Genomic DNA, 13,761 nt, shown 5'->3' on the forward strand with positions numbered 1-13,761 from the left:
GTAAGGGTAAATATCTAGTTGGTCGTTTATCCGATAAAAATCCTGAGTCCATAGCGGTTTTAGCTAACCCCTCATCTATAGTCTGACTGATGCTTTCGCTATGTTTTGGTACGGATGTGCCTACAGGGGGTTCGTTGACACATCCCGCAGCCGGTTTTCCGAAGGATGGCACTTAGAGCAACGTGGCTTGTAAACATTCTTGGTTCCACAACCGTAACAAAATATGCTTCCAGCAATTCCAGCAGGACATCTTATTACGCATGATCGCTGATATTATTGGTTCAGGCTCCTCAAGGTGTTCCCTCTCCGGAGAGATCTCGGAGATGTTGCGCCGGTTTACAAAAGGCGTTTTGTAAGAAGGGTTTCGAAGTTCCGAATAAAATTGTTCGTGCTTTTTAACCTCTAAAAGTAATTTCTTTATCGAAGTGATATTCAAATGTAGTAGCTCGTGATGAAGTGTACTTTTCGAATTGTCAATCAACAGCTTAACAAGGTCGCATTCTGGTAGGCTACGCTCGAGTCTATTCACCAACTCTTCTATACTATTCTGATAGGAATCAAAAGGTTCATTTTCCCCTTGCTTTCGTTTCGTCATATTTATCCCTAAATGCCAGACAAAAAGTCTCCCACGCGAACTCTTCATGTTTATGATGGAACTGCCAGAACCAATCACCTGCTTTTGCGGATAACAATAAGTGCAAATGATCGCAAACCAGCTGGAAATTGTTTCCCAGGGTCTGTGCCGTCAAGGAACGTACCCGGTAAATAAATTCTGTGGCCGATAGACCGTCCTAACTACCGTCAAACTTTACTTTCCAGTTTTGAATAACATGTCCTACCTTTTCTGGTGAAATTGAAACTGAAGAGCGATTGCTAGTATTCCTTAAGTCTACCTCTTGGCTTGCTCTACTCCTAACGTCTGCTGGTACATGCTGATAATTCGAAGCCTGCTCCGCAAGTCCCGATCTCAATTGAAACGAACTCAGCTGATGGCTCAATGCTGTCTCTATATGAGCGGTTAGCTTCTCCAACAACGTCTTTTGTTGGGTGCCCATCATTGACCTTACCAAATTAACAATTTCACTTTTATCCATGGCGTTAGATGAATTCAGCGATTGGCTAGTTGGGTCTGTAGGGGTAGGATTTCCCTCCCTTTGCTTAGATCTCGTTACTATATTTGACTTGGGAATAGCGACTCTGCCTCTACCTCGAAATCTACTTCCACTTGGCCCTGGCGCATCGAGGGGAATTCCTTCAGTGTTCGAATCTCCTACCTCTGCAAGGTCCGCGTTATTTAATTCCGTCGCCAAATCAACATTTCCCCGAACTAACAATTCTGTAGTGCATAGTCCGCGACAGGTTGGACAACTCGGTGAACTCTTAAGCCAATCGGTCAAACAGGAATGGTGAAATTGATGTTGACACGGTGTCGTGGGAAACAATTGATCTTTCTCAAGTTTATCGTGGCAAATGCGACAATAGCCATGCTGATTTAATGCAGTTTCAAAGCTATTATCTTTACTGGCCATATTTCCTCTTAATTTTATTTTATTTTTATTTTATTTTTTTCAATCAGCAAAATATTTTCTGTCTTTTCCACAAATGCCAATTCTACATCGATGTGTAACTCCTCTCTTCTGCCTCTATGATTATTGAATTAAATGGATATTAAAGGTTCCTATTAGACTATGTTTGATACTCGTCGGGAACTCAAAGTTTCTCTAAGACCCGCCATTCCAAGTACCGAACAAGTCATGTTCCTATAAAGTTGAAAGTGGTCGTGCGTCTGGTTGGGTCGATCAATACAAAATCCTGAATTGCAATCGCAAATTCCACAGCTCAGATACACGGCACTAACATCTTTATTCTACTAAAATATTTTCTTCAGACATCTATACAGTTCACGCCGTCATTTCTTGGTAGACCAATCCCTACTCAGTCGAATTTAAATCTCCATTCCAAAAGCTGACTACACGTCTACACGATATACCGAATTTTCTAATTAACAGGCTAATGGATGTATTAACAGAGCTTAACCGTGAAGCACGAAGGTTACTCCAACCGTTCGGAATTATCCTCATCTGGAAATAATCGTATCTTTTCTACACTTTTCCGATTATAATACATCGTTTCGTCTTCGGCCCCACGTTGGGCGCCATTTTATAATGTTACGGCTACGGGCTGGTTAAATCTTGTTGGCAATGCAGCCTCAGCAGGAAAGGGAATCGGGGTTAGTGCACTATACTGCGCTCTGGGCTCAGCTCGCCGGATGGGGTCGGGGTCTTTCCTATCCCTATACTTCCTTGTTCTCGCCATATTATAAAAATTTAAGTGCACTGACACAGAATCTACTTTGATCAAAACAAAAAAACAAATGTAATCAATCCCCGGTCGGCATAGATGGCAAGAAGGAATCCGGTAGTCGCGTATTTAATTTAGTGATCCTAGGTGTAGGAGATCACTAGTTCCTCTATACCCTCCCTACCTTCGGCAATGCGTGGAACGATGTTGGCATGGCCCCTAAAGTAACTACCGCTGCATTATTACACTCGATGCATCATTGGCATTATGTACTTAGACAGAATGGTTGTTATTTATTCCAAGTTCATGTTAATTCAAAATAGTTCTATTAATCAAGATTCAAAAGATTCATATATAACAAAAGGTTCATTAACTTAAGAATATAAAATACAATTCATAGCAAAACTGAGCCTTTTTACTCACGAAGGTCAACATTTCCATTCAATACGAAATTAATGATCATTACCAAATTCAAACACTTTCCTTGACGAGCTCGTTGGGCCCAATGAACTGCTTCGGTAGCTGTGGAACAATATTAATTATATAAAAATAGTAAAGAATTAAAGAATGATATTTTGGCCGACATTGCCAGAGTGAATCAAGGCTTAACATTGAGTTGATTAGGAAAGGACTTAAGACATATGATAAAGAAATTAATTCTATAGGAAAGATATTCCTTAATATAACTGTATATTTTTATATGATTTTACATTTAAAGTCAAATTTAATTGAAGTGCAAACACAAGAATGCAAGCAAAAGAAAAGAACAAGACAAAGCAAAGAGAATGTCGATGATCAAATTAATGCACGTTTATATGTGTGTGCATACGCACGCATATGTCCGAATTCTCTTCGAACGAAAGCTCGCTCTTGGCGTGTGAGCTATCACGCTCTCCCTTTCATTACGCTGCACCGCTGTTATACCCTGCTATTTCGCGGGTATGTTCGTACTCACGAATCGATGATCACATGTTGTCCACGACCCAGGTCACCCTAAATTCCGATTCCTGATCTTGTATTCACATCTTCTGCACAATTTTAGCTGACATAAATTTCCACTTTAATTCCTAGGCGTTGTCGATTCCGCATCAAGGATGTTGAGTTGCATCTCGCAAGACACGCTTATAGGGCATTCAAAGGTCGATACAGATCGTCCGTACAACGGAAACGCTGGTAATTCGAAGCGGCCTAAAATAAGACACTGGAGGTTGCGTGGGGGGGTTAGGCGTGAGAGCGCCAAAGCACGGCAGACCTCCAGTGACCAAGAGATTCTGTAATAGATTCGGAATTCAGTGAATGTACCAAACCTGCTTTCCTCTATAATCACCTTCTTTTTCTCTACGTAGCACTTTGCACTTTCACCACACAATATAGCTTGATCTTGCTTTTTAGTCGATTCTCCGCCGACTTGCAGTTATGTAATTTGGTATGTATTATGTAATACAGGGACACGTGAACTTCCACTAGAGTTTGCAACTATTAGCACAGGCACAACCGAAGTGTTTTGGGAGAAAAATGGAATTGATCCGCGTGTTCACCGTCGCTGTCGGCTTAAGCGGCATAGACGAGCTTTAACGGGACCCTTCCATGGAATTCGGTCTCGAGAGACGAAAAAGAACATTCGAGCAATTAAAGCTCCATATTCGAAGTAGCTGTTTTTAAAGCCTTGGTGTTCGAACTAATCAAGTTCGCGCGTGATTTGAATCTGCTTTATATCTGGGAAATTATTAGGGAATTTAATCTGGGTTTGCTTCACTGGCCACTACACAATGCAGGTGCTTTGCGTGGAAAATAAGAGGAAATATACTAAATAAAAAGAGACAAGCACTTGCAGAAATAACAATACAGATAAGTAGTAGACTGGAGTGAAGACGACGGAAAAACAGGTAATAAAAGAGATACTACACTGGAACAAAGACGAGACAAAACAGGTACAATTGATTTACGTTTACAATATTACAATAAACATAACAATTTAAAATAATGTCTATATCTTTTTCTATAATTACAGGGAAGACAAGAAACAGCGGAGCATCGGCCGGCATAGCAAAACACAATGCTTGTAAAGACATTGCGTTGCATACCGGCCGACCCCGTCGTCCCCCCTGGTCGTCGAAATTGGCGTCGTCCGAAGTCGTCAGAAGAAGGTGCAATTAGCACCTCGTCGTCGTTGTGGCTGTGGCTGCCCTCTTGGAGAACCAGTGGCACTGGTCCGGCCACCAGCTGGGAGCCAGGAGTAGACGGCACACATATTACTGTGGCGACACGGGTCCGGCCGCCAAAGTGAAATGGATGTGAGTGTGTGTGTGCGTCGGCAATTGTGGCCCTAATGTAGAGCGAGTGGCACTGGTCCGGCCACCAACTAAGGACGATGGCGGACACGACACACATAACTCTAACGACACGGGTCCGGCCGCCAAAGTGAAATGGATGTGAGTGTGTGTGTGCGTCGGCAATTGTGGCCCTAATGTAGAGCGAGTGGCACTGGTCCGGCCACCAGCTGTGGGCAATGGCGGACAACGACACGCATAACTCGAACGGCACAGGTCCGGCCGCCCAAGTGTAATGGATGTGAGTGTGTGTGTGTGTATTTCCATTCCAGGTACACATGGCACTCTGAATGCTTTGATGGCGGCAGCGTCCGTTGTTCATTTTTGTTGTGGCATGTGAGTGATATGCATTTGTCATTTAATCCAATGCAGTGGCAGAGATGTGTCCAATTAGTACACAGCGTTCCAGGATATCTGGTTGTCAAGATGGTACCTCATGTTGCGGGCGTAGGCCTTAATGTCATCCATGGAGTCGTCATCTGTCCACATCTCATCGTCATCATTTTCTTCATCCATTTCAGGATCCGTCTCTGGAATGGCGGCTGGCGTTGGCCCTAACGTTTTTTGTGGTGGCTCTGATCGTGGTGGTTTCTTTGACCGCCTGGCTGCTGGAGCTGGGGCAACCACTGTTGCTGCTACCATTGTTGGTGGATTTTCCGATGTTTCTAGAACTGCTGGAGTTGCCGTCACTGCCTGGGATTGGATGAGCGAGGTGAGTAGTGACATCATGACTTCCAGCCTCTTTTCCAATCGCGTCATCCTCTGCGTATTCTCCAACAGTGCCTGGCTGCAGGATCCCACGAAAGATTGGCGTTTCGGCTGCATCTTCTGCCGGGAGCGGTTGTTGGCAAACTGCTGCTGCTGCTGCTGTCGCTGTTGTTGTTCGCGCTGCGGCTGCTGTTGCAGCTGCTGTAGCTGATGCTGTTGTGGTGCCTGGGAACGGCTCAATGGCTGCTCTGGACGTCGTCGCCCAGTGCGTGGGCCAGAGGCAGCAGGCGTCTGTTTTTTTAACTGTATTGTGTAATATTCGACGCTTGTCGTGCCTTCTTGTATTGTAATTACCCACGGCTAACTCCCAAAATTACAGCATAAAACTAGGCCGAAAAAAAAATTCGAGTTGAAGATCTTTTGAGCTTTGATAAAGCTTATCAACAGCTGTTTTGCGACCAAGCGGCAACGCTTTGATATGCAATTTTTCTGCCATGCACTATATTTTATGAAATATTGCTGTGTCTGGATTCTGTATAACAGAAGAAGACAATAGAAAGTGTGGAAAAAAACGTGGGTTGCTGTACTTAGCCGGCCCAGCCTCTTTCTTTTTCTCCTCGTGACCGTCAGAGTGACCGGCAGTGGAAAAAGAAGTCTTGTAGAGCTGACCCAGTTCGCTAAACCAAGGTCAAGCCAAAGTCAAAGCCTAGTGCAAGTGCCAAGTGCGGCTCAAAGTGATCATTTAATTTGAGTCGACGCGCCAGTTATATATTGCCAATACTGGGGCAGCCGTTCGACCATTTGGAAAACGAGCGTACTAAAATTTTTCAAAACAGTGGTGCAATTCTGTTGAGGTTATTATCCACCCAGCTACAGCGACCCGTTGAAAAATGTTCTGTTCTTTCCGCGTAGGATTAGCACCACTAGTATCTACGTATTGAAACGCTGGTCTAGAAGTTACGGATTGGTTATTCCCGGAGACCTCTATTGGCCACGTGCCCGTACCACCGGTTAAACCCCAACCGTTTGACATTCGGATGAGGCGGTAGCCGAGGGCATGGACTTGCTCCTCCAGTAAACCCGATCGGTGGGCTCTGCAAGCGTCGCCGGGACCCGTTCGACCCATGGGGATGATCTGACTGACTCTTCAAATACACCAGTCGCCCCACGAGCCATCAAGTGTGCGGGTGTACCTAACCTCACGCCGCAGATGGATCACGGTCATTGACCCTTGGCATCGGAAGCAGCAGAATTTTCCGGCGCCCGGTACAATCGTGTGCCACCTTCAGACCTCGAGTAGGAACTCGGTCTCCAGCCGGGAAGCATCGACCCCGCCTCGGATTTAGTTATATTTTCTATCTTTCTTTCGACATTAGACCCGATATGCGAAACCCTGTTTTTTTATCCGCTTTCTGTTTAACTACGTTCTTTTGATACGGAAAAAATTTGCAACAGCCAATTAAATCCGGTATAAACAAAACGGGAATTCCTATCCATGGGCTAAATCGAACTTGAACAAATGAGTAGTGTATTAATACCGATTATTTTTACAGTTTTTTGATTTTGGTTGCCACGCATTCATCTCATCATCTATGCAGATACTCATCACAATCACACACATCATCATACTCCTCCACCCATCAAATCATCTCATCCAACACACAACGAAAGATCTTTCTGCGTGGGAGTCGAAGCTATTAATCGTATCGTAAGTGATTATCCTGAACCAAGTAAGCCATCTGAAAAGAATGAATGTGCGGTGACTATTCGTTGGTCTTCAAACATGATCATATTACACATATTACTCATGCCTTTAAGCGATTTTCCATATACCCTATTTTTGTCTGGTTTTGGCACTGACCAAGTTTACGTAATGAAGTTTGAAGTTTTCTTGTTCCTATGATGAACACATAACCTAGCTCGTGCATTTATATATACCTACTACTAATCATTTTTATAGATTTAAGATCATTATACCCTACCTCGCCCCTATGATATTCTTTCCCCAGTATATGCTGTATAGTAATACCCTATAAATGTAAGACAATATCGAATAGCAGGATTATATTAGAGACTAAATTCTATTAGCGTTAGGTTTTATAGGAATTTAAATGAAGAACTATGGATTGCTTAAATAAAGTTAGTTTGGAAATGAACCAAGGCTAAATATCTTATATCGGAACCATGCAACCTCGTCTGACGGAGATGTGACCCACCGCAGTCTTTGTTGGAGGGATCCTGATTGTTAATAGGTGGCCCTGAAGGATCATGGTAGGGTGGGCGTTCTCGCCAATGGGCGATACCGCAGCCGACAAAGATCTGACCGGTGATCTTCTTCGTTTACGTATCCATGCTGATCTGTCCCTTTGCCCCCCGGTATCCCGTTTCCTAGTATCCTTTCCCTACTCGTACGCGACTTAATTTTTTATATAAATTCTTATCTCGACCATTTGCCAGAGCTCTAAATGGGTAGTAAAATATCCTCCATGCCCACACCCCGCCGACCAGAGACAAAAGCCGAAGCCAGCGCGTACTTCCTACTCCCGTTTAGCTAATATCTGCTCCTAGAACCTGTACGTTGTATGCTACAGGTAAAGACCAATTTTAAATGGAAATGGGTTCGAAAAGTCTGTCCCGATTTTATGGCAGGGTTTTAAGAACGTTTTTTAAGAACTATACACATATAAAAATTTTGGCGCCCAACGTGGGGCCCTTCTTCGGCATGCCCCGACCAAGAAAATTTGTATAAAGTCATCAACACCAATGCGAGCTGCATCTCAAGGCAGTGTCATAAGACTTATTCCTTTATCCATTAATTCCCAAGAGATATGCATGGTCGTGCATTGTCTGGGGGATTGACTTCGAGTAGCTGGATTGCGTAGCAGTTGCTAACAGGACTTAAAGCCCCGCGCTCGAGGTTAATCAACTTACTAGGCATAGCAACGAACCTGTAGTATCTGGCCGGATAGGCCACTCTGCTAAATAGCGCGTTCCAATTTTTCTGTCGGATTAGGTTTCAAAGTGGATTATCTCTACTGCCTACCCACAAAGGTGGGAGCGTGATGTTTGGGGGAGGAACTTGTCCATACCGTTGCTGATCATTGTCTGCCGTTTTGGCCTGGATCAGGTTAGTCAGTGGCTTAGAGCTACGGCCTGCCCGCGAACGAAGGCAATAGAATCGGAGATGGTATATTTCCTGGGACAGCATAAACTATGTCTTCTTCTTCAGTTTTTCTATTGTTGTTCCGTTTTTTTTGTGTTTGACAGACGTAGGTGGAATGGCTCTGCTGTACTGTGGTTCTGGACAATTTGGTGGTCCGCGATCCAGAACTTTTTTGTGTTTTTGCGACCTACAGTATAAGTAGAGGGGCATCGGTTTGTCAGGGTTGCGGATTGCTCGGATATCCGTCAGTGGTGTAGATCTACCGAACGGTCCCAGTTCATCCGTTGACTCATTGTAATGATTGTCGATCGTTAATAATATCACCAGAGACAGTGGGGGACACATTCCTATTAGACGAAGGGTGCATGGTTTCCGAATTTTGTGGATACAGAGTAGATATATCGATCGTTAAAAGTTAATAATCAAGAGTAGAACAGAAAATCATATATTAGTCAAATTAGGATAGGATGTCATTAAATGGGAGTTTTGACGAGATTGATCCAAACGACCATTCCGATATTATCTGCTGTATTTGCGTAAGACAGGTAGAATATCGGACACAGCTTTTAAGAACAAGTTGTAACCACGTATTTCATTTAGTTTGTTTTAATACGAGAAGAGGTGCAAAGACCGTGTGCCCGGCGTGCAACAAGCCCTTACAATCATCCGCTCCTAGCTTAGCGGAGGAATTAGCCGTAGCGCAGTCATCCGCCTCGAATGTAGAGTCTTCTCAGCTTCTAATGAGAACCAGATCACAGCGTGTGACAGCAGCTCCAGCTGCGAATACTGAAAATTTACCTTCTGTTGGTCCAACTGAAGTCGGTGTTTCAATCATGCCAGTTCCGAGTAGCGAGCCAGCGAATGAAGCAAGCCCAGGCTTGGCTCAAATGGCACAGGCGTTGACGGACGCTATGGGACAAATCGGGTTGTTGTCTCAAGCCATGACTCATATGACTCAGACTATGGAAATAGGATTCCAACGTTTGGCAAGTCCAACGGTACAGCCGCCGAATGACCAAGCTGCTGGATCTTCACAGCCTAGTGGAGAAAACCAAACCTTCGAACAGTTGTTCCACATACCAACTCGAGAGTCCGTAGGTGCCCCGATAAATCAGGCTAATGATTCGGCTGTCTCGGTAACCCCATGGGGATCCCAACAGATAGCGGGACTACGACCCGATAGGATTGGACAAATAATCGCAGGATGGAAGGTGCGGTTTTCCGGAAATTCGTCCATGTCGGTGGAAGATTTCATATATCGGATAGAAGCGTTAACCAAACAGACCTTAGAGGGTTTTTTTTTTAATTTTATTTTTTTTATTTTATTAGAAATCAGCTTTACTTAAACTATGATCTAATATTAGTGATATTTACATTGGCTTACTACATATTATAAGAGTTTAATGATTAGGTTTATATATACATTTTAATGATGTGTTATTCAGCAAATTTTTCTATTTTTTATGTACGATGGGTGGAGACGTGTGAGTCTGCGTGGGATTTGGGGGTGCAGTAATTCTCTAGCTGTTTCATTTGGATGGTTAATGAGCCTATCGTTGTATAGACTGCTATGATCGTTTATTTGATCTCCAATTTTTGGGATGAGGAGATCTCTTTCCAGCATTGTGGTCCGAACAAACCACGGGGCACCTGTCATCGCCCTTAGAGCCTTCGCTTGCATGACTCTGATTTTATTCAGATGCGTCTTCGCTGCACATCCCCAGACTTGAATGGCATATGTCCATATAGGGATTATAGTTGCCTTGTACAATATGACTTTATTGCGTAGGGGAAGCTTACTTTTTGAGTTCATGAGCCAGTGCAACTTTTTGAGTTTGTTTTGACATTTGATGACTGTAGCTCTGATATGCGGTCCCCAAGTTAGGCTTTTATCGAAGTGGACACCGAGGTAGCAGTGACTGCTCTTGCGCGGAATTATATTTCCGTTGAAGGTTAGGTCTGGTGGGTGCTTGCTTCTTAGAGTAAAATTTACGTTAACTGACTTTGTTTCGTTAATTGTGATGTTCCATTTTTTTGCCCATTTTTCCACGGATCTACCTCGAGATTTGAAGTTGTTCAGCAACGGCTCTGTAGCAGGTGGATGACGAAAGAATAGCAGTATCGTCAGCGTAAGTGGCGACCAGGAAGTTGCTTGGGTTGACGTGCGGTAGCGGCATGTCGCGTGTAATCAATGTGTACAGTATTGGCCCAAGGACGCTGCCTTGTGGAACTCCAGCTCTGATAATTTTTATGTCTGAAATAGCGTCCTTGATTGTGACAATAAACGTTCTTTCTCCCAAAAATGACTTTATGACTGAATACTGGGGGGCGGGTAGTATAATCTTTAATTTATATAAAAGTCCCTTGTGCCAGAATTTGTCGAAAGCTTGTTTCACGTCGAGAAACACCCCTGAGCAGTATTGCTTAGTTTCATAAGCGTTGAGGATGTGTTGAGCCACTCTGTGTACTTGTTCCGGAGTCCCGTGCTGTCTTCTGAAACCGAATTGGTGCTGTGGAATAGCTTCCTTGACGCAGCTTTCTGCCACCATTCTGCTCAAGAATATTCTTTCGAATATCTTGGAGAAAACTGGCAGTAGGCTTATTGGTCTGTATGACTCTAGGGCTGACGTTGGTTTACCTGGCTTTAGTATCATCACAACCATTGCACACTTCCATTGGGTGGGGAAGTGGCCGATGCGAAGGATGGCGTTGTAGAGTGCAACTAGAAACATAACTCCCTTGCGTGGAAGCAGTTTTGCGATGCGGGCATCTATTAAATCGTGCCCAGGAGCTTTGTTGTTCACAAGAGCTTTTATTTCCGCTTGGACTTCAGAAGGTGAAACTGGCTTGGTTGGTATCGACATCTGTAGGGGCGCTTCTAAGTACCAGGAGAGTGCTCGCGTGTGATCTTGAGGTGCTACATCGGCTGGAGTGAATCTGGTCTCTAAATTTCTAGCGAACGCTTCTGCTTTTTCCAAGTCAGACTTCACCCAGGTACCGTTGTCGTTTCTTAATGGAAAGCTGCACAGTGGCTGCCTCTTGATGCCACGGGTTAGTTTCTAGAGATTGACCTGGCTACTTTCGGTTGTATCGGCTCTTTTTAGCATTTCGTCGAAGTGTTTGCTGCTTTTCTCAGCGAGGCCCTTTTTTAAGTTTCTGCCCGCTCTGTGCATCTGAGCTTTAGTGTCTGGGTCGTGAGTTCTTATGAAAGCTTTCCTTAGTCTTCTCTTGATACGCACAAGGTTTTCGATGTGAGGGTCAGGTGATGCAGCAGGTCGGGTCGAGCGCTCCTCGGACGTGGGTGGTTCTGCGGAGAGAGCTGCTTCCTGGATGAGGCTATTAAGCGAGCGTACAGCCGCGTCAATGTCTTCTGGAGACTCGAATCTCCCGTTAAGTCGGATGTGATCTTCCAAATGGGTTTGAAAAATCTCAATGTTTGCTCGACTGTGCAGGAGCTTTTGTTTAGTGGGGTAGTTGACAGGGGATAAGTGCATTTCTATGAGAAGCGGTAGGTGATCGGAGGGAAGGTCGAAGTTCGCTTGTATGTGCAGGAATCTATGGGGAACGCCTTTGTAGATAGCGAAATCCAAGGCACTAGGCGATCTGTTGGAGTCGTATGGGTAGTGGGTTGCAGAGCCAGTGGCAAGAATGTTGGCTCCACTTGAGACTATATAGTCGTGGATTTCGCGACCTCTAGGGCAGGAGCGAGGGTTTCCCCACCATTGGTGCTTCGCATTCCAGTCCCCAGCTGCAATGTATTTTGGCCCAAAACTAGATAATAAAGAGCGGAACTGAGAACTTGTCCATAAGGTAGCAGGAGGACAGTAGATAGCCGAGATAGTTGTTTCTCCTAGAGAGGTGCTTAGCACCATGTTAGCGGCTTGAATTTGGCCATCTGTAATGGGGTTGGTTGGGAAGTGCTTGAGGCTGCTGCGGATGAGGATAGCAGATCCTCCTCTGAAACTATCGGAGGGATGATTTGCAGTGTAGAGTTCGTATCCTATTAGTTTGAATGTTGTTCTGCTGCAGAAGTGCGTTTCCGAGAGAAGCATTGTGTCGATTTGATTCGATGCAATGAAGTTTTTGAGTTCTAGGCTTTTGTTGGCTATGCCCGACGCATTCCAAATACCTATACGGTAAGGCATTTTGAGAGGCTAGTGGCTGAGAGAATGTTGAGGATCTGCTCTTGCATTTTCATAAGCCTGTTTTGCATTAGCATGAATTGGTCTAGCTTATCTGCAAGATTCATTAGCTTGTTCTCAAGAGGCGTGTTGTGAGGTGATTCTGGTTGGGTACGAGTACGGGATGGGTTCCGGTTTCCTGGTTCTCTTGCTATACTCCTTGATCGGTGCTGGGCTCCTCTAGCGACTTCAGCATAGGATATATGTTTTTCCTGACTTTTTGGCTGGGAAATGGACATATCGTTGCGTGGCATGTCCCTCTGTCTGCTGCTTCTCGAGAGCGAGCGAGAGTTTTTCTGGGTGCGCCCGGAAGTATTCTTTCCCCTAGGTTGCGCCTGATGAGTGTTTTCCCAATTTACCTGTGGTGGTTGTGGGTACAATTTCAATAGAAGCTGTTGGTAGACCCTACAACCTCTATAATTGGCAGTGTGGGAGCCAAGACAGTTGGCACACTTGGGCTCGACGTCTTGTGGCTTTGAGCATTCTATGGTGGCATGCGGACCCCCGCATTTAACACTAACAAATTTTTTGTTGCAATATCTTTTGGTGTGTTCGTATTCTTGACAACGGTGACACTGTGATATCTCCTGTTTGCGTTGTGGCTGCTCAACAGTTATCTTTTGTCTGCAGAGGTCTGATACTTTGAAAATCTCTTTATTATTTTCATTTGGCTCTAAGTCCACGAAAAATAAGCTGAGCTGCTTCTTGGTCGCTCTGTTAAGAGGATTGTGGATGAATCGGGCTAGATGCCCCTTGGCCATGAGATCTTGCTTAATATAATCAGTTGGGGTGGAGTGGTGAAGATTTTTGATTACTACTCTATATGACCGTTCTTCTTTCAACTGGTAGCTATGACAGAGAACGCCTTTAGCCATCAACGCGGAGGCGATTTTGCGGTAAGTGGTTGAGTCGTTGCATAGGAGTCTAATTTGTCCTCCAGTGCTTGTTTTTATACGGTAATTTTCGGGGCTTGCCAACGTATCCAGCATTGACCAGAACAATTCGATGTCGTTTACCCCGGGTATGATGATTGGAGGAGGCAGAGGGTTGCGTTTGGTTATAGGGGATTCATTACACT

General features: G+C 44.5%; 1 long non-coding RNA gene across 1 annotated transcript; it reads left to right on the forward strand.

The window, feature by feature from the left end:
• Window positions 1-6,151: 6,151 nt before the first annotated feature.
• On the forward strand, window positions 6,152-7,495 carry LOC117195159. The gene is made up of 2 exons (XR_004474963.1): window positions 6,152-6,193; window positions 6,252-7,495. It is a non-coding gene; the product is annotated as an uncharacterized LOC117195159 (long non-coding RNA).
• Window positions 7,496-13,761: the final 6,266 nt, after the last annotated feature.

The sequence above is a fragment of the Drosophila miranda genome, assembly GCF_003369915.1.
Source record: "Drosophila miranda strain MSH22 chromosome Y unlocalized genomic scaffold, D.miranda_PacBio2.1 Contig_Y6_pilon, whole genome shotgun sequence".
NCBI classification, from domain to species: domain Eukaryota; kingdom Metazoa; phylum Arthropoda; class Insecta; order Diptera; family Drosophilidae; genus Drosophila; species Drosophila miranda.